General features: G+C 43.2%; 1 long non-coding RNA gene across 1 annotated transcript; it reads left to right on the forward strand.

The window, feature by feature from the left end:
- The first annotated feature begins 4,526 nt into the window (after positions 1 to 4,526).
- On the forward strand, positions 4,527 to 25,258 carry LOC121002059. Its single transcript, XR_005779205.1, has 3 exons — positions 4,527 to 4,714; positions 11,561 to 11,566; positions 25,246 to 25,258. It is a non-coding gene; the product is annotated as an uncharacterized LOC121002059 (long non-coding RNA).
- Positions 25,259 to 25,764: the final 506 nt, after the last annotated feature.

Here is a 25,764-nt window from a genome sequence, read left to right on the forward strand (position 1 = left end):
AGGTGTGTCTTATCAGGTGCATCTTATAAAGCAAAAAATATGGTAGCTGGTACAAAACCACAGATATGAGCAGTTAAAGCAGAACCCCCCCCCCCTTCCTGTCAGTCTGGAGGAGAATGAGGGAGCAGCTGCAGAGCTGATGTTGTAGTAAAAATATTAATAGTTGTAATCCACTCGCATCAAAGTTTGTGTAAGGAAAAAGGTGAATCCCCTCTCTCAGCCCCAGTCCGAGACAAATCCAGGCATTACCATCTTGATTGAAAATTCTGAGCAACTCCTCCTTCCTCCTCAGTCTGCTCACCTTTATTTACTAACAAAAGGTGTAAAAGGGGCTGGCCCAAGACAAGGGAACAGGAAGTGATGACATAGGAAGACAAAACACCATCATTTAGAATAACCTAGCTAACAAACACATGTATACTATAATCTACCATTACCACTGGAGCTAATTTTATCCAGCCTTGCTCAGTGATCAATGCCAGATAAAATTACTATGATCCTCATGCATGTTTATTTACAGGACAATGTCATTATCTCCAGCGGCTGATCAGGCGCACTAGAGACAACAAACGCACGTTCCTTTCGTTATATTGTTCTCTTAACAAATGCATCCACGCCAACAAAACACTGCTCTGCTGAACATATCAGTCTCCCCCGGCCCACAGCCCAGTGCTTAGCACATGGACCATTCGCCGACGGAGACCTCTGCGCCCAGCAGCTGTGACAGGACATACACGGGAAGATATCCACTCCAATGGTTTACCCTGACACTGAGAGACATGATAACAATACACAATATATTAAATACACATCCTAATAAAATTTCCACAACAGTCCCTCCTCTTTGTCATATGCTCCCCAGTGTCTCTCGACGAATCTCAATCTTCTTCTTTGAAAAAAACAGTCTTGTCTACGAAAAGTCCTGAATCCATAAAACAAAACAGATGATGGAAAACAGAAAGTCAATCTTGACACGTAGCTTAAAACAAATCTTGACTCGGAGATTTGTCTTTTCTTCGAGAGCTGACTCAGGAGGTGGTGTTTCGCGCTGGTCGCCGGCTGGTTTGGAATCCTCTGCATCTGGTCCTTGGTCTTCAGGGTATCTTGTCTGTTCGGGTTTAGACATCAGGAACATCTCACTCCGGTGTATAGAAGGAAAGGAAACAAAAAACATAAGTACATGTCCTATTTCCTTTTGCCCGGATCCAATGGAAAACCAGTGAGCCCCAAGACCTCCCAAAGCTTTAAAAAGGATTCCAACCCTCACTAGTCATAGCTCTGCCTCTGCCCTGCTCCTGTCAGTATGGGCCTGACCCTTGTCAATGGTGTCTGCAAGCCAGGCATAACAGTCATCTAATTCACAGAAACCCTCCTCTGGACGCTCTACTGATGTTTCTCGGTGATCTCTCTCACGGCCTCAACGGTTTCTTTGAACATCTCATCCACTATGGACGAGAAATTGTTCAATCGCTTCATAAGTCCAACTCCCCATCCCGTCCAGCCAGAAAACAAATCCCTTCCAGCTCTACCTGCCCTTCTTACCTCCTTCCACACCATCAGTTTCTCCCAATTGGCTGCAACGTAAGATGCAGGGACAAGCTTCACCAGGACACATGAACCTCTGGCATTAGGGGGAATTACATTATAAGCGGCTAAACCGCATAGGAAATAGTACGGACCCGTCAACTCCACACAAGAACTTCTGACGGTCATGGGCTTCCAGTAATAACTGAATATACTGAGAGATCGCTCCCTGAGTCTGAACGTCACACTCTTCTTTCCAGCAGATATAATCTGGTCTATGGGTGTTATTAAAGAGATCGAGGGTTTCATTAGTAAGGTTGTCCGTTATACCTTCCTCACAACTGGAGGATCCCACAAACTTATGCCCTTTACCACATCTACGGGCCGCCTAGCTGCCCGGGCACCCATACAGGATTAACAAGCGAGGAGCCAGAGCCAGAGCTAATATTAAACCTATAGCTGATATTACGCTATAGGAATGTAAAACCAGTGCTATCAACAAATTTCTCCTTATGGCCTTTGCTAGTTTGAGGTGCGTTTCCCTCCCTAAACAAATAAACAAAAGTGATACTCTTCATTCTTTGACGTAGTTGAGCAGCTTCTTGCAGTGACCCGTGTTGATCCAGTTGTCTCGTCCCTCTAACTTCAGAGAGGTTGGCATCATCAGCAGCACCTGGAATGGCCCAAGATATCTCGGCTCTAGTCCCATCCTCGGATGTTTCTTTAGCATGACCCAATCACCTGGTTGACTAGAATGAACACTGGTTATTGAGTCTGGGTCCGGGAGAGAGTCCCGAACCCGGTGGTGGACATCGGGTGATAACCCGTGGGGCTGCCTGTGGGCATACCTGATGGAATAAAGGGTTACAGCTAAACATTCAGGCCATGGATCGGCCATGATTTTTACCTTCTTTGCAAAAATCTGACCCAAGTACCGTCAAAGAAAAGGCAGTTGTGATGGTTCTCGACGTAATTCTCTACTAGGTTAGAAAAATTATTGACATTTGAGAGGTTAGAAAGTTTGAAGATCGTTGTTTTCTGCACCACTTTCCCCCCTTCTCATCGTCCTTAAAACCAGGATGAAGAGAAGTTGGATTAAACATGGTGCATCGTCTCAAGGTTAGATAGAGGGATGAGGGAGGGATGAGAGAGAGAGAGAGAGATAGAGAAAGAGAAAAGCGACCCTTTCAGTTGTGGAGGTGGAAGTGACAGTTAGGAACTCACTTACCTCGGGTACTGTTTGTTTCAGTAGGCCCGGGTTTAGTGGATCCGGCCTGTTTCAGCAAAGTCAGCCCAGACAGAGCCTCCTCTGCTTCCTGCATCGGATCCCTAAACTCAGTTTACCCCTCAGGCCAGGCGTACATCACTCGGTTCTTCCGGATTAAAACTGGGTTCTGTACATCCTGCTTAATTACCATGATTGACTTTTGCAGCCACAATTGCGCTACCTAACTTCCAGAGGGATACTTCAATTAGTTTCCTTGGACCACCTACTCCATTCTTTAAGGGGCTTTGTGGCCTTCACCACATAACTAGATCTCATGTACTGAGCAGCCGTCTGACCCCACGAGGGGAACTATGTTTTCCCCCCCGAAAATGGATCTACCACAACCCATCCTTGGTTAACCAAGCCTTACCAGTGTTGCCTACGTCCAGGGACACGCTTTTGACCATACATGGAGGGTACCGCCCGGCTCATTCTTACGGTACGTCTGTCCAACCCCGACTTTTACACAGCCTATGTCGGACAGCTAGAAATCTCTTGCACTGAAGGCGGCCTATTGCTACTCTCAATGCTATTTCCACTCCCACAGGGCATTTAAGCCAAAGCTCCTCCTAAAGGGCTATACACACAGCTGAGCTACGCCTGCGTTTGGTCAGCAACAACTAGCCAATAATTGAGACCCGCTTTTCTCCAGCTCAATGTGTCTCCTCCAGTCAATCTCCGGCTGATAAAGTAAAAATAAATACGGGGTTAACCTCTGGTTGTTAAAGAGAGAAGAGTCCTGGAGTGTAGAACCGTTACTTGGAAAAGAGTAATGGAAGGAAAAAAGTATGCTAAGATTGAGTATAGAACTGCAGAAACTGAAAAAAACTTGATTACATCAATAAAAACCTAAAAAATTAAAATGGATTAAAAAGGAAAAAAATAATTATCAATAGACTAGAAATAAAAATGGGTTGGTAAATAAGGAAAAACTGAAAGAAACTTCAATAAAAACCTAAAAAATAAAAATGGATTAGTAAAAGAAGAAAAATGTAAATTAATCAAAGAAATACCCAAACGAAAATAGACAAAAATAACTGAAAAATAAAAAAGGAAAAAACTTGATTACAACAATAAAACCTAAAAATAAAAATGGATTCATAGAAGACCACCTGTAAACAGGAGAGAAAAACAAACATAGCAAACTTCAGTTACAGACAGTCCTGCTATATACATGGAGATTCAGTAAAAAGTTAATTTTAAATTAAAACCCAAAACTCATACAAAAACTAAACCCTTAGGAACACATACAATTGTGTAGGACTGAATTAACAAATCAATGTCTTGGAGGGTTCCCCTGAAACCGTACAGGAGAATTTCTACCCACCCAGCCATTGAAATGTTAATTTGCTCAGCTCCAAACAGCTTCAGATTAATTTTACCAGAGAAGCAGGATTTAACATTTCAATGTCCCAAAACCGGTTTTTCCTAGGGGAAGGGGTTCTATTCAAAATTCCAGGAACCGATCTCTTTCCTCTCTGAGCTTCACATTTTCACATCTTAACCGTTCATATTGTGATTTAAAATCTGCTTCATTGATCAATGACCTTGGCTGTCCCTTTGCAAAGAACCATGTCTGGGACCATTACCCCACCTTGCTGAATAAACCACTTCACTTCTAGGTGTGGTTCTGGGGTACTTAACATGCCTGTGTCTGTTGCCAATAGCAACGTCACAATATCGTGCAATGTGCCCAGATTTCCTGCATGCAAAACAACGAATAGCTTGTCTCCCTGCATAATACCTTGTCTGGGCACATGGTGATTTGACTTGGCGCACAACATTAACCATCCCAGCATGACTAGATCCCACACTACTATCTGTATTGAGTCCACTTACCACGGACTCATTTGAGGAAACTTCTGGCATTGTGTTAACACTTCCAACTCCAGGGTCAGACACATTGTCCATCTCCATCCCTGAGTCGGTTCCCCTATCTGAACCACAGTCCTCAGATGTCCATGCTTACAGCTCATACATTGCCTCTAACCCCAGACACATTACTCTCCAACGGTTGTTTCAATAACTCTGGCAATTCCCTTACAGCACCCTGTGCATGCGTCAGGCTTTCAGACAACCATTCATTTTCCTTGCGCAGCTCAGTATTACACCTCACAGTACATTCATAATCATTCATTCTGAGCCTGCAACCATGGATCAGTAGATCCCTGCATAGCCTGAAGAATGGCCGCCGTGTCCTTCAATTTTGCTACTTCTTTAAAAATACTTTCCATTGCACAAAAAAACAAACACCACAATGGTTGCTACAAAAAACAAAACACTAGTACCAATTTCTAGGAGTTGTCCCAATACTTTTGGCACAGAACCTTTCTACACTGTAGTACCCGTATTAATTATGCCAAACAAGTCTACAATTCAGTGTAACAGCCACAGATATACAAACATTAAGCAGAATCATCAACTATAGGATGATTTCACCACTAAACTGCCACTAATGCTCACACAGTGATTCCTGTATCAGACTGGTCACTGAGCTATACCATAACCGAACAATCAACCGATATCCAGCACAAAACTTACCAAAACAATATCAAACTGTACATAGAAAGGTTACAAAAAAACAAGATAATTATTTGTCAAAACTAACATTTCAGGCAAAAACAATCAATCGCTTTCCATAGTAAACTGACTAAGATGGCCGACATACTTAAGGATGGCCGACAAGCACATGGTCATAAAGATGGTCGACAAGCACATGGTCATAAAGATGGCCGACAAGCACATGGTCATAAAGATGGCCGACAAGCACATGGTCATCACACAGAGGAAATCAAGATAGTGTCTACAAAATCCAGCAATAAAAACTGTTTCTATATTTCCTGTTCCCTACCGCCGAAACCAGAGCAAAACCTCCAATCTGTGGGTGATTTACAGGTTAACAATATAAAAATACTCTCTAAATGCTGTCTCTAATGTACAAACACTAAAACCAATTGCTGCCTCTATAAACCTCTATAAAATTGCCTCTTACAAAATCAAAGTAACATAAAAGTTAAGAAGTTACAAAAAACACAATACCCTGTACTACTCATCATACAATCTCATTATACAACCTCTGTACAATCAACTCAGATCCATCAAAAATTACACAAGGGAAAAGATTCCCACCTTATCCTTAACACAAATAGAGCGAAAAATGTTCTTTTAACAAGCAGAAATTTTCTCTGACACAGCAGACAAAACTACAGTTTACTATTCCCCTCCCTTTTACCTGCTGTGCAGAGAAAAAAATCAGTTGAATCCTTCCTAGCCATCTGTTGTAGTAAAAATATTAATAGTTGTAATCCACTCGCATCAAAGTTTGTGTAAGGAAAAAGGTGAATCCCCTCTCTCTGCCCCAGTCAGAGACAAACCCAGGCGTTACCATCTTGATTGAAAAAAAGACAAGGGAACAGGAAGTGATGACATAGGAAGACAAGACACCATCATTTAGAATAACCTAGCTAACAAACACATGTATACTATAATCTACCATTACCACTGGAGCTAATTTTATCCAGCCTTGCTCAGTGATCAATGCCAGATAAAATTACTATGATCCTCATGCATGTTTATTTACAGGACAACGTCATTATCTCCAGCGGCTGATCAACAAACGCACGTTCCTTTCGTTATATTGTTCTCTTAACAAATGCATCCACGCCAACAAAAAACTGCTCTGCTGAACACATCAGTCTACCCCGGCCCACAGCCCAGTGCTTAGCACATGGACCATTCGCCGATGGAGACCTCTGCGCCCAGCAGCTGTGACAGGACATACACGGGAAGATATCCACTCCAATGGTTTACCCTGACACTGAGAGACATGATGACAATACACAATATATTAAATACACATCCTAATAAAATTTCCACAACACTGACAGGCTGCAGGAGGATAGACAAAACAGTAAAAATATATAGAAATGTGACATTATCATCACTGTATGGACCCACTTAATAAAATGATGTTGTTTTTACCACACAGTGAATGCCATTAAAAAAATCCACAAAATGTAAAAATTGCAGTTTTTTTTTCTTTCCCCCTAAAAATAGTTATTTAATAGTCTATAAATATATTATTTTTAGTTAATCTATATATACCCCAAAATGGTTCCTAAAAACCTGCAACTAATCCAGAAAAGTTATAACTGCTAGAACACAATGGGGAAAAATATTATTGGTCCTTAAGGCCAATTAATGATGTCACTAAGGGGTTAAAATGCAATAGTGTCCCCTGAGTTGTACGCCAAAAAGATTTACTGCAGACACACATTAAAAATCTACAATACAAAAAGTTACATTTTTGGGAAGGTTTTCCCAATTTTAACGTGACAGTTAAAGGGAACCTGTCACCAGGATTTTGTGCATAGAGCTGGGGACATGGGCTGCTAGATGGCCGCTAGCACATCTGCAATACCCAGTCCCCATAGCTCTCTGCTCTTTTATTGTGTTAAAAAACCTTTTTGATCAATATGCAAATGACCTGATATGTGTCCTGTGTCCGGAGATGAGTCAAGCGGAAAGGAGCCCAGCACCGCCCCACGTCCTCCGAATCTCCTCCTTGCTGGCTGACGTCACAGAGCTGGAGCGCCGAAATCTCGCGCATGCGTAGTTCGTTCCCTGTGCTGATGCCAGCACAGGGAATGAACATGATGCCGACACTGCGCATGCGCTAGCTCGCGCATCGCGAGATTTCGGCGCTCCAGCTCTGTGACGTCAGCCAGCAAGGAGGAGATTCGGAGGACGCGGGGCGGTGCTGGGCTCCTTTCCGCTTGACTCATCTCCGGACACAGGACTCATATCAGGTCATTTGCATATTGATCAAAAAAGTTTTTTAACACAATAAAAGAGCAGAGAGCTGTGGGGACTGGGTATTGCAGATGTGCTAGCGGCCATCTAGCAGTCCACATGTCCCCAGCTCTATGCACAAAATCCTGGTGACAGGTTTCCTTTAACCCCTTAAGGACACAGCCTTTTTACACCTTAGGACCAGGCCATTTTTTGAAAATCTGACCAGAGTCCCTTTAAGTACTGATAACTTTAAAACGGTTTGACTTATCCAGGCCGTTCTGAGATTGTTTTTTCGTCACATATTGTACTTCATGACACTGGTAAAATGGAGTCAAAAAAAAAATTTTTTTTGCACCAAAAAATACCTAATTTAACAAAAATTTGAAAAAAATTAGCAAATTTCAAAGTTTCAGTTTCTCTACTTCTGTAATACATAGTAATACCCCCAAAAATTGTGATGACTTTACATTCCCCATATGTCTACTTCATGTTTGAATTGTTTTGGGAATGATATTTTATTTTTTGGGGATGTTATAAGGCTTAGAAGTTTAGAAGCAAATCTTGAAATTTTTCCGAAATTTACAAAAACTCAATTTCTAGGGACCAGTTCAGGTCTCAAGTCACTTTGCGAGGCTTACATTATAGAAACCACCCAAAAATGACCCCATCTAAGAAACTACACCCCTCAAGGTATTCAAAACTGATTTTGCATACGTTGTTAACCCTTTAGGTGTTGCACAAGAGTTATTGGCAAATAGGGAGGAAATTTGAGAATTTCATTTTTTTGTCTAATTTTATTCTAACCCATTTAATCTAATTCATTTTAACCCATTTTTTCCACTAACAAACCAAGGGTTAACAGCCAAACAAGACTGTATCTTTATTGCCCTGACTCTGCCATTTACAGAAACACCCAATATGTGGCCGTAAACTACTGTACGGCCACACAGCGGGGCGTAGAGTGAAAGGTGCGCCGTTTGGTTTTTGGAAGGCTGATTTTTATGGACTGGTTTATTTACACCATGTCCCATTTGAAGCCCCCTGATGCACCCCTAGAGGAGAAACTCCCTAAAAGTGACCCCATCTAAGAAACTACACCCCTCAAGGTATTCAAAACTGATTTTACATACGTCGTTAACCCTTTAGGTGTTGCACAAGAGTTATTGGCAAATGGCGATGAAATTTGAGAATTTCATTTTTTTGCCTAATTTTCCATTTTAACCCATTTTTTCCACTAACAAAGCAAGGGTTAACAGCCAAACAAGACTGTATCTTTATTGCCCTGACTCTGCTGTTTACAGAAACACCCCATATGTGGCCGTAAACTACTGTACGGGCACACAGCGGGGCGTAGAGTGAAAGGTGCGCCGTTTGGTTTTTGGAGGGCTGATTTTGCTGGACTGTTTTTTTGGCACCATGTCCCATTTGAAGCCCCCCTGATGCACCCCTAGATTATAAACTCCATAAAAGTGACCCCATCTAAGAAACTACACCCCTCAAGGTATTCAAAACTGATTTTACAAACTTTGTTAACCCTTTAGGTGTTGCACAAGATTTAATGGAAAATAGAGATACAATTTCAAAATTTCACTTTTTTGGCAGATTTTCCATTTTAATATTTTTTTTCCAGTTACAAAGCAAGGGTTAACAGCCAAACAAAACTCATTATTTATGGCCCTAATTCTGTAGTTTACAGAAACACCTCATATGTGGTCGTAAACAGCTGTACGGGCACACGGCAGGGTGCAGAAGGAAAGGAACACCATATGGTTTTTGGAAGGCATATTTTGCTGGACTGGTTTTTTTGACACCATGTCCCATTTGAAGCCCCCCTGATGCACCCCTAGAGTAGAAACTCCAAAAAAGTGACCCCATTTTAGAAACTACGGGATAGGGTGGCAGTTTTGTTGGTACTAGTTTAGGGTACATATGATTTTTGGTTGCTCTATATTACACTTTTTGTGCGGCAAGGTAACAAGAAATAGCTTTTTTGGCACCGTTTTTTTTTTGTTATTTACAACATTCATCTGACAGGTTAGATCATGTGGTAATTTTATAGAGCAGGTTGTCACGGACGCGGAGATACCTAATATGTATACAATTTTTTTTATTTATGTAAGTTTTACACAATGATTTCATTTTTAAAACCAAAAAAATGTTTTAGTGTCTCCATAGTCTAAGAGCCATAGTTTTTTCAGTTTTTGGGCGATTATCTTAAGTAGGGTCTTATTTTTTGCGGGATGAGATGACGGTTTGATTGGCATCTATTTTGGGGTGCATATGACTTTTTGATTGCTTGCTATTACACTTTTTGTGACGTAAGATGACAAAAAATGGCTTTTTTTACACCGTTTTTATTTTTATTTTTTTACGGTGGTCATCTGAGGGGTTAGATCATGTGATATTTTTATAGAGCCGGGCGATACGGACGCGGCGATACCTAATATGTATACTTTTTATTTATTTATGTAAGTTTTACACAATGATTTCATTTTTGAAACAAAAAAAATCATGTTTTAGTGTTTCCATAGTCTAAGAGCCATAGTTTTTTCAGTTTTTGGGCGATTATCTTGGGTAGGGTATGATTTTTGCGGGATGAGATGACGGTTTGATTGTTACAATTTTGGCGTACATGCGACTTTTTTGATCACTTTTATTACCTTTTTTGGGAAGTAAGGTGGGCAAAATTTCAATTTCATCATAGTTTTTTATTTTTTATTTTTATGGTGTTCACCGTTTGGGTAAAGTAACATGACCGTTTTATAGATCATGTCGTTACGGACGCGGCGATACCAAACATGTGTAGGGAATTTTATTTTTTTCATTTTTTATCAGTGATAAATGGGTTTTTTGATTTTTACTTTTTTTTCACTTTTATTCACTTTTTTTTGACCCAGACCCACTTGGTTCTTGAAGATCCAGTGGGTCTGATGTCTGTATAATACAGTACAGTACAATATATATTGTTCTGTACTGTATTTTACTTACACTGAACAGATCTATGCCTTTCAGCACAGATCTGTTCAGCACCATGGACAGCAGGACGCCTGAGAGGCGTCCTGTTGCCATGGGAACCTTCCCCGTCTGCTCAGTACTGCTCAGAACTTCGCAGACGGGGAAGGGTAAGGAGGGGATCTCTCGGGGGGCTCTCTGGGGGCTCTCTCCCTCCCCATTGGGGGGCTGCAAAGGCACAGCAGCCCCCCGATGGGAGAGGGAGGGAGCTCCCTGCGCTGTTAACCTTTTCCATACAGCGGTCCGTACGGACCGCTGTATGGAAAGGGTTAAACGGCTGACATCGCATCGCAGATGTCAGCCGTTTATACCAGGGTGCCAGCAATGTGCTGGCACCCTGGTATCCCCACTAGACACCAACGATTATACAAGGGGAGGCGGGCGGGGGATCGCGATCCCGCCTGCCGCACCGCCCGCCTCCCGCACCGCCCACACCGCCCGCAACCCTCCCCCTGCACCTCCCGCCACCATAAAAATCATTCGGGGGTGCAGGGGGGGGTAAATAAAACTTTTTTTTTGGCATATAAAGTTTCTGATCCCCGCGGTCAGGGACTGCGTGGACCAGAAACTTCAGAAATCGCAGCAAACCGCAGGTCTGAATTGACCTGCGGTTTGCCGCGATCGCCGACATGGGGGGGTCACGGGACCCCCCCGCGCATTTAGCCTAGGTGCCTGCTCAATGATTTGAGCAGGCACCGGGTTCCGATCACTGCCAGCCGCACGGCAGTGATCGAAAATACACAGGGCGTACATGTACGCCCTGTGTCCTTAAGTACCAGGGCACAAGGGCGTACCTGTACGCCCTATGTCCTTAAGAGGTTAAGAGGTTAAGCTCCTAAAAAAGTGAAAAAGTCAGTTGTAAATTTTCAAAGTTACAGACACAGTCACAGTGCACGCGCAGGGTTCATGATAAAGATGCAGGGCTCAGGATACAGGCTCTAGTTTCAGAGTTCAGACACAGAGTTCAGAGTATACCCCATCAACAGGCCCAAAGGGTTTCAGACAGACACCAGGTTTCTGGCACAAAATCAAGGACCAGTTCAGATTTACAATCCAGCCAGAGATCAAGCCATTGGTGCACACAACAAAACAGGGAGTGGTCCTGAAGCCAGTATGCAAGTGATTCAAATACCTCACCCACCAGTCTCATTGGAGGGTGAGGTTAAAGGAATGTGTTATTAAATAACTACTTATAGTTAAAATCACATTTTTATGTTAAACATATATTTTTTGAATTTTTGGTGAGATTTTTTATTTATTTTCCATGCCACTACCATGCCACTAGAGCATTAAATAATAGGTCATAATTTCCTGTTCTGTACAGGTAATTTTTTAGTAATCATTATCATCACAGGTAGAATTGCAATGACAAGTAATACGTCTGTATGGATACACACAGGATCTGAAAATACAGGAAGTCTGAACATATTTTAGGCCTAGTGGTAAGTGTGAGAACTGCAGGATTTTAATAAAAATAAATTTAAATATAGGTAGTGACATGGAAAATAAATAAAAAAAATCCCCCCAAAAAAGTGTTTAGTGTAGGAGTTGCAATTACAGAGCATTTTCCTTCTTGGAAGGGGGGTCCTATAGGTCAGACCCCTATATGATGCCCATATCTATGTAGAGATGTCCCGAACTATTCGCCGGCGAATAGTTCCCGGCGAACATAGCTTGTTCGTGTTCGCCGCGGCGGGCGAACATATGCGATGTTCGGTCCGCCCCCTATTCATCATCATTGTGTAAACTTTGACCCTGTACCTCACAGTCAGCAAACACATTCCTGCCAATCAGCAGCAGACCCTCCCTCCCAGACCTTCCCACCTCCTGGACAGCATCCATTTTAGATTCATTCGGAAGCTGCATTCTTAGTGAGAGGAGGGACAGTGTAGTTGCTGCTGATTTAATAGGGAAATCGATAGCTAGGCTAGTGTATTCAGTGTCCACTACAGTCCTGAAGGACTCATCTGATCTCTGCTGTAAGGACAGCACCCCAAAAAGCCCTTTTTAGGGCTAGAACATTATTCTGCTTTTTTTTTTCCCTGTGTAATCTAATTGCAGTTGCCTACCTGCCAGCGTTTGTGTCAGGCTCACAGCGTATACTGTGCCCACTTGCCCAGGGCCACCACTCATATCTGGTGGCACAGTAGCTTGCATTTAATAAAAAACTGTAATATAATAGCAGTCAGTTGCCGGCACGCGCGTGTGTTTCATGCCCTGCAAGTGCATAGTGTCACTTCAGCGCCATTCATTTCTGGTGTCACATTCGATTACATTTAAAGAAAAACAACAATTTTGACTGTGAATAAATAGCAGTCAGTTGCACACACGTGTTTGTGTGTTTAAGGCCCAGCTCCCAGTGCATAGTGTCACTTCAGCGCAACTCATATCTGGTGTCACATTCGATTACATTTAAAGAAAAACAACAATTTTGACTGTGAATAAATAGCAGTCAGTTGCACACACGTGTTTGTGTGTTTAAGGCCCAGCTGCAAGTCCATAGTGTCACTTCAGCGCAACTCATATCTGGTGTCACATTCGATTACATTTAAAGAAAAACAACAATTTTGACTGTGAATAAATAGCAGTCAGTTGCACACATGTGTTTGTGTGTTTAAGGCCCAGCTGCCAGTGCATAGAGTCACTTCAGCGACATTCATTTCTGGTGTTACATTTAAAGTATAACTGTCGTATATAATTTTTTTGGAGTATTGGATTGTGGTGATTAATATCTCCTTGGTGGCCCTATTTCAACTTTTCACTGTGTATTCAATTACCTCTTAATTCCACATTTTTGTCCCCTGTACTGCCTACTTTTACCTGTGCTTAAAATAGGGTTAGGCTAGGCATGGTCCGTCCTCTGTTGAAGGACTGAGGACGCAGAAGCAGGCTGCGAGCAAGGTCAGATTACTGACATCCAGGGACTGTAAGTAAATGATTAAAGCCAGGTCCTCCCCAGCAGCTGATAACAGTGCCTGGGCTGTGTGCACTTTTCCCTGTCCCTGCGCTTGGCAGACGCTCCCTCACTCAGCAGAGCTGGAGAAGTAGAGTTGAATCAGCGCAGACCAGGGAAGGGAGATCTACCATCTGCTCAATGTATAAATGAAAGCAACATGTGGTAAGAGGACCCCTTTGTGCTGCAGGAGATTAACCCTTTAGGGGGGAGGTCTCTGGTTACTTTTGGGGGGCTATTGTTATTGGCTAGTGAGGGCAGGCGGGATTAGCCTCAGGGTGAGGGCAGTGGCGGCCATCTTAACTGAATAGTGAAATTGCAGTTTTATGCAGACTGGTTGCTAAGGGCTGAATCTTATTAAATATGGGGTAAGTCAGTCTAATAGTAACTGATTCTGGAATATCATGTTATTAGTAACTACATATATGAAAATTTAAATTGGGGTCTAAGTGTGACAGTTATCCTTTAAAGAAAAACAACAATTTTGACTGTGAATAAATAGCAGTCAGTTGCACACACGTGTTTGTGTGTTTAAGGCCCAGCTGAAAGTCCATAGTGTCACTTCAGCGCAACTCATATCTGGTGTCACAGTAGCTTGCACGCATAGTACAACTTAACTAATCTAAAAAAAATGACAGAGGCAGAGGCAGGCCACCCCGCAGGGGCCATCGTGGTCGTAGTGCTGTGATTCCCTTTGGCCCTAGAATAATGCCCAGTGTTCAGAGGCCACGTACCCTGAACTCGAAAAGTTCTGAGGACATAGTTGACTGGCTAATACAGGACAACCAATCTTCTACAGCTTCAGCTTGGAACCTTGACGCACCATCCTCCTCCAGCTCAGCTTTGGGCACCTCTCAAGTTACCACTCACCCGCCTGCCGCCACCACCAACACTAGCACCACAGCCGCTTCACTTGATCTGTCAGAGGAATTATTTACACATCAGTTGGAAGAAATGAGTGATGCGCAACTATTATTGCCAGAGGATGTAGATAACAGGGATATGTCTCAGTCAGGCAGCATTACACACATGGACGTACGGTGTGATGATGATGATGTTGTACCCGCTGCTGCTTCCTTTGCTGAGTTGTCAGATACAAGTGAAGCGGTTGATGATGACGATGTGTCCGTGGATGTCACGTGGGTCCCTGCTCGAAGAGAAGAAGAACAGGGGGAAAGTTCAGATGGGGAGACAGAGAGGAGGAGGAGACAAGTTGGAAGCAGGGGGAGGTCGTCGCAAGGAGCTAGTGGCACAGTCAGACAGCATGCATCGGCACCCGGGGTCAGCCAGACAGCACGCCAATCAACGCATGCTGTTGCCACCACCAGAATGCCGTCATTGCAGAGCTCAGCAGTGTGGTATTTTTTTTGTGTGTCTGCCTCTGACAACAGCAATGCCATTTGCAACCTGTGCCAATAGAAACTGAGTCGTGGGAAGTCCAACACCCACCTAGGTACAACTGCTTTGTGAAGGCACATGATCGCACATCACAAACGCCTATGGGATCAACACATGAGTACAAGCAGCACACAAACTCAAAGCCGCCATTCTCCTCCTGGTCCAGCATCTTCAGCCACGTCAACCACTGCTGTCCTCCTTGCCCCCTCTCAACCATCCGCCACTCCGTCTCTCGTCTTGAGCAGTTCCTGCTCATCTGCCCACAGTCAGGTGTCTGTCATAGACATGTTTGAGCATAAGAAGCCAATGTCACAAAGTCACCCCCTTGCCCGGCGTCTGACAGCTGGCTTGTCTGAACTCTTAGCCTGCCAGCTTTTACCATACAAGATGGTGGATTGTGAGGCCTTCAAAAAAATTTTAGCTATTGGGACACCGCAGTGGAAGGTACCCGGCCAAAATTTCTTTGCACAAAAGGCAATCCCCAACCTGTACTCAATTGTGCAAAAGGAAGTAATGGCATGTCTGGCACACAGTGTTGGGGCAAGGGTCCATCTGACCACTGATACCTGGTCTGAAAAGCACGGTCAGGGCAGGTATATCACCTACACTGCGCATTGGGTAAACCTGCTGACGGCTGCCAAGCATGGAATGCGTGGCTCTGCAGAGGAGTTGGTGACACCGCCACGACTTGCAAGCAGGCCTGCTGCCACCTCCTCTACTCCTCCTACTCCATCCTCTTCCATAACCTCCTCGGCTGAGTCCTCTTCTGCTGCTGCATCTTGCTCCACATCAACGGCACCCCCCCAGCTCCCCAGGGGCTATTCCACATCCCGTATATGACAGTGTCACGCCGTCTTGGGGTTGACTTGCCTAAAAGCAGAGATTCACACCGGACCAGCACTCCTGTCCGCCCTGAACGCACAGGTGGATCAGTGGCTGACTCCGCACCAACTGGAGATCGGCAAAGTGGTGTGTGACAACGGAAGCAATTTGTTGGCGGCATTGAATTTTGGCAAGTTGACACATGTGCCGTGCATGGCACATGTGTTAAATCTGATCGTACAACGCTTTGTGCATAAGTACCCAGGCTTACAGGACATCCTCAAGCAGGCCAGGAAGGTGTGTGGCCATTTCAGGCGTTCCTAAACGGCCATGGCGCACTTTTCAGATATCCAACGGTGAAACAACATGCCAGTGAGGCGCTTGATTTGCGACAGCCCGACACATTGGAATTCAACACTCCTAATGTTCGACCGCCTGCTCCAACAAGAAAAAGCCGTCAACAAGTATTTGTATGACCGGGGTGCTAGGGCAGCCTCTGCGGAGCTGGGAATTTTTTTGCCACGTTACTGGACGATCATGCGCAATGCCTGTAGGCTCATGCGTCCTTTTGAAGAGGTGACAAACCTAGTCAGTCGCACCGAAGGCACCATCAGCGACATCATCCCATTTGTTTTCTTCCTGGAGCGTGCCCTGCGAAGAGTGCTGGATCAGGCCGTAGATGAGCGTGAAGAGGAAGAGTTGTGGTCACCATCACCACCAGAAACAGCCTTATCAGCATTGCTTGCTGGACCTGCGGCAACGCTGGAAGAGGAGTGTGAGGAAGAGGAGTCAGAAGAGGAATGTGGGTTTGAGGAGGAGGAGGAAGACCAACCACAACAGGCATCCCAGGGTGCTCGTTGTCATCTATCTGGTACCCGTGGTGTTGTACGTGGCCACGCTACTAGACCCCCGGTATAAGCAGAAAGTGCCTGAAATGTTACCGAATTACCGGAAGTCGGAAAGGATGCAGCAGTTACAAAATAAATTAAAAAGTATGCAAAAACGTAACAAAAAAAAAAGGCACATACATGTGTCAATTCCCCTTCGTGATCGTTACCTTGTTGTGGTGAAGGGGCTTGTGTATCACAATGAAGCGATCAACACACGCTGCTGTATTTTATCTTTGAATGCCGGATGACTTGCGTGACTTATCCGCCACCAACTAGGGTTCAAGCCACAATGTTTTAGGGCACTTTCTGCCTGGAAAACATCAATTTTTCTGGCTGCTGCTACAGCAGCGCCTGCAACAATACCTAATTTTTCAGGCATGTGTACATGCCTAATCTTTCTGGCCTCTGGTGCTGCACTGTGGCTTCAAAAACCAAACAAAAAAAAAGGGCACATACATGTGTCAATTCCCCTTCGTGATTTTTACCTTGTTGTGGTGAAGGGGCTTGCGTATCACAATGAAGCGATCACCTCTATGAGTGTGTTGGCAATGTTGGCACACCCCAGATGATAAGGTCGTTGCTTCATTGTGAACAGAGCAAAAGCGATCGGCTGGATAATTTTGCATAGAAAAAACATTAATTTTCTTTGTGATCATCTAAGGTGATCATTAAAGCCTACTAGGCCAACAATGGGCCCACACTGCAGAATCATTGTTTTCTGGGTCACTTAACTGTCACTGAACTACCTCAGCACGACTATAGGCTTTGAAAAAACCCATCGCCTGCAATCTCCCAAACGTGCGCACGAGCACAGTCATCATAGAGGTATTGACGCATAGAGGTATAAAATTTATGTCATGAGTGTGTCAACTATATTGACAACTCTTTGCGGTTGTCTAAAATCTATTCCATGCACGTCCCCTGATAGGGGACGTAACAGGGATTAAACTGATAGGAATAGTACTACTTAACACACCTTATTATTATAATAATAATAATAATAATAATAATAATAATACTTGTGGACGTAACAGGGATTAAACTGATAAGAATAGTACTACTTAACACACCGTTCCTATCTGGTGGCACAGTAGATTGCACGCACAGTGCCCCAAATTGGAAGTAGGAGGACCGACCAAGCATCTTTTTCCATCTCCCGGTTCCTAAAATCGATTCCATATAACAGGGATTAAACTGATAGGAATAGTACTACTTAACACACCTTATAATAACACAGAGAGAGGCAACGCAGAGAGAGGAGTCTGAAGAAGAGGAGTCAGAGGAGGAAGGTGGCTTTGAGGAGGTGGAAGACCAACCACAGCAGGCGTCCCAGGGGGCTTGTTGTCACCTTTCGGGGACCCTTGGTGTTGTAAGTGGCTGGGTGGAGGAAGAGACCTTCAATGACGTCAGTGAGGACAAGGAACGGGACATGGCTAGCTTGGTATCCAACCTTGTGCAAATGGGGAGTTTGTGGTTGTGCAAATGGACTGTTTGCGGTGCGTTAAACGGGGAGTTTGGTCTGTCACTGTGAAGCGGGCGTAACCCATCATACCTGATGTTTTAAAGCACGTTATTCCAAACAATTTCGGAATGTTAGGTGATTTATCCTCTTTATGGATTAAAACCAGACTGTGCGTCAACAATGTAATTTTCCATGGGAGTTTTGCCATGGATCCCCCTCCGGCATGCCACAGTCCAGGTGTTAGTCCCCTTGAAACAACTTTTCCATCACTATTGTGGCCAGAAAGAGTCCCTGTGGGTTTTAAAATTCGCCTGCCTATTGAAGTCTATGGCGGTTTGCCCAGTTCGCCCGTTCACGAACATTTGCGAAAATTCGCATTCACCGTTTGCGAACGGAAAATTTTATGTTCGCGACATCTCTAAATCCATGTAGACAGGTTTTTATGGTGAGACAACTGCCTTAAAATATTATACCTGTGTCAAATGGATTCATCTCATGCAGGATGTCTAATGCTCTTTTGTATGGGTTTGGGGAGACACGGGGACCTTTACTAAGCATGTTGAGCTAGAATTATGGAGTAAAGTGAACCAAAAAGAATGGTGTTTTAATTTGCACCATATATATCAACTGTTTTCTCCTTAATTTTCACCTTAAAGAACGCATTACTCCAGAAATAAGTCATTAATGTCAGAGTGGGTGGGGCCATCAAATTGGCGCATATTACAATCCTTTATCATCCTCTTATGGGCATACATGGCTCAAATTGTTGCAGACAATTAAGACAGCTTATGTGGTGGTGTTTTGTCTAAAAAGTCACATTTATGGCAGAAAGGTGTGGCTTTTTGTCAAAAAGTCGCATTTCTGAAAAGAAAAACTGACCTGTTGTGGGAACAAGTGATAGGAAAATATTTATACATGATGATATGAATGAGCTAAACAGCAGAGTTTTGTCAGTAAATTGTCATTCTTAATCTCTTGCCGCACACGTAACGCCGAAAGGCGTCATTGCGGCGGCTCTCCCAGGCTACACTAACGCCGATTGGCGTCATCTCGCGTAAGCCGAGATTTCCTGTGAACGCGGGCACACAGGCGCGCGAGTTCACAGGATCAGAAGGTAAGCGAGTGGATCTCCAGCCTGGCAGCGGCGATCGTTCGCTGGCAGGCTGGAGATGCGATTTTTTTAACCCCTAACAGGTATATTAGACACTGTTTTGATAACAGCATCTAATACACCTGCTACCTGGTCCTCTGGTGGTCCCTTTTGTTTGGATTGACCACCAGAGGACACAGGTAGCTCAGTAATATGTAGCACCAAGCACCACACTACACTACACCCCCCGTCACTTATTAACCCCTTATTCACCCCTGATCACCCCTGATCACCCCATATAGACTCCCTGATAACCCCCCTGTCATTGATCACCCCCTTGTAAGGCTCCATTCAGACGTCCGTATGATTTTTACGGATCCACTGATATATGGATCGTATCCGCAAAACACATACGGACGTCTGAATGGAGCCTTACAGGGGGGTGATCAATGACGGGGGTGATCACCCCATATAGACTCCCTGATCACCCCCCTGTCATTGATCACCCCCTTGTAAGGCTCCATTAGGACGTCCGTATGATTTTTACGGATCCACTGATACATGGATCGGATCCGCAAAACACATACGGACGTCTGAATGGAGCCTTACAGAGGGGTGATCAATGACGGGGGTGATCACCCCATATAGACTCCCAGATCACCCCCCTGTCATTGATCACCCCCCTGTCATTGATCACCCCCCTGTAAGGCTCCATTCCGACGTCCGTATGATTTTTACGGATCCACTGATACATGGATCGGATCCGCAAAACACATACGGACATCTGAATGGAGCCTTACAGGGGGGTGATCAATGACAGGGGGGTGATCACCCCATATAGACTCCCTGATCACCCCCCTGTCATTGATCACGCCCCTGTAAGGCTCCATTCAGACATTGTTTTGGCCCAAGTTAGCGGAAATTTTTTCTTTTATTTTTTTCTTACAAAGTCTCATAGTCCACTAACTTGTGTCAAAAAATAAAATCTCACATGAACTCACCATACCCCTCACGGAATCCAAATGCGTAAAAATTTTTTGACATTTATATTCCAGACCTCTTCTCACGCTTTAGGGCCCCTAAAATGCCAGGGCAGTATAAATACCCCACATGTGACCCCATTTCGGAAAGAAGACACCCCAAGGTATTCGCTGAGGGGAATATTGAGTCCATGAAAGATTGAAATTTTTGTCCCAAGTTAGCGGAAATGGAGACTTTGTGAGAAAAAACAAAAGAAAATCAATTTCCGCTAACTTGTGGCAAAAAAAAAATAATTCTATGAACTCGCCATGCCCCTCATTGAATACCTTGGGGTGTCTTCTTTCCAAAATGGGGTCACATGTGGGGTATTTATACTGCCCTGGCATTTTAGGGGCCCTAAAGCGTGAGAAGAAGTCTGGGATCCAAATGTCTAAAAATGCCCTTCTAAAAGGAATGTGGGCCCCTTTGCGCATCTAGGCTGCAAAAAAGTGTCACACATCTGGTATCGCCGTACTCAGGAGAAGTTGGGAAATGTGTTTTGGGGTGTCATTTTACATATACCCATGCTGGGTGAGAGAAATATCTCGGTCAAATGCCAACTTTGTATAAAAAAATTGGAAAAGTTGTCTTTTGCCGAGATATTTATCTCACCCAGCATGGGTATATGTAAAATGACACCCCAAAACACATTGCCCAACTTCTCCTGAGTACGGCAATACCACATGTGTGACACTTTATTGCAGCCTAGGTGGGCAAAGGGGCCCACATTCCAAAGAGCACCTTTCGGATTTCACCGGCCATTTTTTACAGATTTTGATTTCAAACTACTTCTCACGCATTCGGGCCCCTAAAATGCCAGGGCAGTATAACTACCCCACAAGTGACCCCATTTTGGAAAGAAGACACCCCAAGGTATTTCGTGATGGGCATAGTGAGTTCATGGAAGTTTTTATTTTTTGTCACAAGTTAGTGGAATATGAGACTTTGTAAGGAAAAGAAAAAAATCATCATTTTCCGCTAACTTGTGACAAAAAATAAAAAGTTCTATGAACTCACTATGCCCATCAGCGAATACCTTAGGGTGTCTACTTTCCGAAATGGGGTCATTTGTGGGGTGTTTGTACTGTCTGGCCATTGTAGAACCTCAGGAAACATGACAGGTGCTCAGAAAGTCAGAGCTGCTTCAAAAAGCGGAAATTCACATTTTTGTACCATAGTTTGTAAACGCTATAGCTTTTACCCAAACCATTTTTTTTTATCAAAGACATGTAGAACAATAAATTTAGCGAAAAATTTATATATGGATGTCGTTTTTTTTGCAATTTTTTTTGCAAAAATCTGTAAATTTCGATTAATAACAAAAAAAGTAAAAATGTCAGCAGCAATGAAATACCACCAAATGAAAGCTCTATTAGTGAGAAGAAAAGGAGGTAAAATTCATTTGGGTGGTAAGTTGCATGACCGAGCAATAAACCGCTAAAGTTGTGGAGTGCCGATTTGTAAAAAAGGGCCTGGTCACTAGGGGGGTATAAACCTGTGGTCCTTAAATGGTTAAAAAACAAAACAATAACAAAAACATACCGAGTCTGAGACAGAAGTCACAATTTACCACTGGAAGTGTTGCAAATATGTTTCAAAAGTAGTAAGTGTGGTCTGGACAGTGGTGGCTGAAATGGCGCTTTTCAGTTTAAAAAAGTCCCATTTTAATAAGTAACATAGTATATAAGGCTGAAAAAAGACATCTGTCCATCCAGTTCGGCCTGTCATCCTGCAAGTTGATGCAGAGGAAGGAAAAAAAAGAAGGTAGAAGCCAATTTTCCCCACTTAAGGAAAAAATAAATTCCTTCCCGACTCCAATCAGGCAATCAGAATAACTCCTTGGATCAACGACCCCTCTCTAGTAGCTATAGCCTGTAATATTATTACACTCCAGAAATATATCCAGGCCCCTCTAGAATGCTTTTAGTGAACTCACCATCACCACCTCCTCAGAGAGTTCCATAGTCTCACTGCTCTTACCATAAAGAATCCTCTTCTAGGTTTGTGTACAAACCGTCTCTCCTCCAGATACAGAGGATGTCCCCTCATCACAGTCACAGTCCTGGGGATAAATAGATGATAGAAGAGATCTCTGTACTGACCCCTGATATATTTATACATAGGGTATATTTCCACTGGACCGGGGGTCGAGTTGAGAGGTGGACAGTACGCGTAGGTGGACCGTAGGCGGACCGTAGGCGCAAAAACGCAACAAGAGGATTTTTTTTTTACAGCATCTGGACGCCACACGTGCCAGGAGCTGGGAACAGCGCTCTCTCCACCAGCGGTATCATCCACCGACTTGAAAAAGGGGTCCGCAGAACCTCGAAACGCGTTGTCACGATAACAATAGAAAAACCTATTGGTTTGTAAAAAAAACTCTGGTTGCGTTTTTGCGCCTACGGTCCACCTCTCCACTCGACCCCCGGGTCCAGTGGAAATATACCCTATTCATTGACCCAGACGGCGGCTTGGCCCCCGCTAAAGGGGAACGTGGACGGAATCGGCAGCACCAATCAGTGAAGCGTAATCACTCTTAAACAGCATCTGGACGCCACACGTGCCAGGATCTGGGAACAGCGCTCTCTCCACCAGCGGTATCATCCACCGACTTGAAAAAGGGTTCCGCAGAACCCCGAAACGCGTTGTCACGATAACAATAAAACAAACTATTGGTTTGTAAAAAAAACTCTGGTTGCGTTTTTGCGCCTACGGTCCACCTCTCCACTCGACCCCCGGTCCAGAGGAAATATACCATATTCATTGACCCAGACGGCGGCTTGGCCCCCGCCAAAGGGGAAGGCGGACGGAATCTGCAGCACCAACCAGCAAGACGTAATCACTTATTCACCTCCATTTCAGTTGCACCGAACAATAGGTGCAACAACAACAGGTGAGCAGTACCACTCTTCCTGTTTCTTAGGAGGCTCGTCTTTTAACTTATTTACCCTATGAGCGCCTTTTTCTTTCCTTGGCCACATTTTACTACATTTATACATAGTAATTAGATCTCCCCTCAGTTGTCTTTTTTTCTAGAGTGAATAACCCAAATTTTGATCATCTTTCAGGGTACTGTAGTTCCCTCATTGTTAAAATGTTTAAATCAGGAGAAATTGGTGGATAATCAGGCAGATATTTAAAAAAGTTTTACAAGCACCTTGCGCCTTTTGATATGAGGTGAAACAAATCACCACTTTTGATTTGTGTGCTTTTATTTAGCTTTTTTTTAATTTTAAACTTTTTTATGTTTATCCACTATTAAAGTTGAAGGTAGTAGGATGAACATGTGTGTACAAGAGTAGTAAAGTATTCACTGTGTATAGTGTATGATATACATACAGCGCAGGCCCTATGAAGACATAGCTCATGCCGGTACTGATAAATCAGTCACAGTATATTGTGATTCCATATAGCAGTAGTGATGTGATGCAGGTATCATCCCCAAACAGAGGCTATATGTTCTACATGTTGTAGCAGGTTATTCTTGTTTGACTCTGGAAATCATTTAAGCACATGCATATGGATTGGCTTCTCAAGTGATGTTATAGCATATCTATAGCACAGGGTTTCAACAACATGCTGTAGACCCTAGCTGCCATGTAACTTCTCCCATTGTCCTCTATTTTGCTCCATAGGTACATATTTGCTTAATAGTCGTAAGTGCAGTATGATTAACTTAAAAGTATAGAGATTTCTCCAGTAATCTTGTTATACCTAGGTTTGTAACAATGATAAGAGTGAACAAAAATCTGTTCAAGGTTAAGGGTAAACTAAAGTGCAAAAAAGAAAAATATGACTATGAGCCATTTCCCCTAGGTTCATTTCCCTTTATAGCCCTATAAGACTTGGCATTTATTAATACTTTTAAAACTGAAATCCCATAAAAAAATTAATTAAAACATATACAGTATACTCTAAGCACAGATATTTTATTACTGACCCTAGGGCTTAAATTTCCTTGTTAAATTATGTAGTTTTGGAGCGTCTGCAGTCCACCCCACTTACTACTATTAGATATTGTATATTGCAGTGTTACTATATAACATTTCCAGGAGCCCATTAGTACTTTGAGATTGCAGTGCTAAAAATTGTTTCTGGCAACGATAGACTATCTACAATACTTGTATAATATCTTACATTTACTACTACCCAGTAGAAATAAAAACAAATCCTCATGTAGCAATGATAGATCTAAGCTGTCACTATTGTGCCTTCCTAAGTGTGATAACACTACTGCCATGATGCAATGGATCATGAGTAGTAGTGATTGACACATTTAAATTGTCATTATTGTACCTTCCTAATTGTGATAATGTAATGGATTATGACAGAACTAATGGAATTCCAGGTTCTGTCTTTACTACTATTTCTGCAATATGGTGACATTCACCCCGAGATGATACAAGGTAGAGCTGAAATCCATATGCATGCTCAGAACAAAGGGGTGATGCTGAATATATCACATTATACACTGCTCATATCCAGGGGTTACGACCACCCTGTAATCCAGTAGCAGTGGCCATGCTTGCACACTATAGGAAAAGGCGCCGGCCTCTCTGGTGGGAGTGTACATAAGTGATTTTTCCTATAGTGTGCAAGCACGACCAACTCTGCTGGATTGCACGGTAGTCATAACCCCTGGATACGAACATTGTATAATGTCATGGAAAAATTAATCCAGCCAGCAAAGGAGGCAATATGGACAATCACAGTACATTAGTAGGTGCTTTGTTTTAACTTTTTATAATTGATAAATGCCATTTGCTAATGTGAGAAAACCTCTTTAAAGCTCCTGAAGACGTATTGTTTAGGTGTGCCAATACTTTCATCTATACATTATATAAAATTTGCAAAATGGAAAGATCAGTGGCCTTAATCCAAGCATGTTATACATCTTATGAGCTTACGTCCGAAAATTAGCCATCTCTATGTGGAAGTTACTTTGATCCATTACACCAACATAAACATTGTTGAATCCCATCGAGCATATGTGGAATTTGCTGGACAAACAAGTCCACCATGCAACTTACAGGACTTTAAGTAACTGCTGCCAACATCCTTATGGCAGATACCACAGATTCACAGGTTTTGTAGAGTCCATACCTTGACAGGTCAGTGCTGTTATGGTGGCACACGGGGTTTCCACATTATTAGGCAGGTGGTCCTAATGTAACAGCTAATAAGTGCATATGTACTGGAGTGCTGAGAATGTGTAAATGATTAAGGAATTTATTCTGAGTCAGGAAGAAATTTCCCACCTGCTATAATATGAAGGCAATGGCAGCTGCATCATCGGTATTTTTGACTTGCTCTGTAGCAACACTGCAGCATTATAGATGGAACATGACAATTGTGTTTATTTTTAACCATGCCAGTTATGTTACTATTTAAGGAACACATTAGTGGATAGCAAAAGTATTATATCATACTTCATATATAATGTGTAGAAGAAACAAAAGTTCGGCACTTACCATTAAGCAGTAGAAGGGTTTGTTCAGCAAAGGGCATATGTGGACAAGGCAGTCTGCTGCT

Source organism: Bufo bufo, chromosome 5 (genome assembly GCF_905171765.1).
Source record: "Bufo bufo chromosome 5, aBufBuf1.1, whole genome shotgun sequence".
Classification (NCBI taxonomy): Eukaryota; Metazoa; Chordata; class Amphibia; order Anura; family Bufonidae; genus Bufo; species Bufo bufo.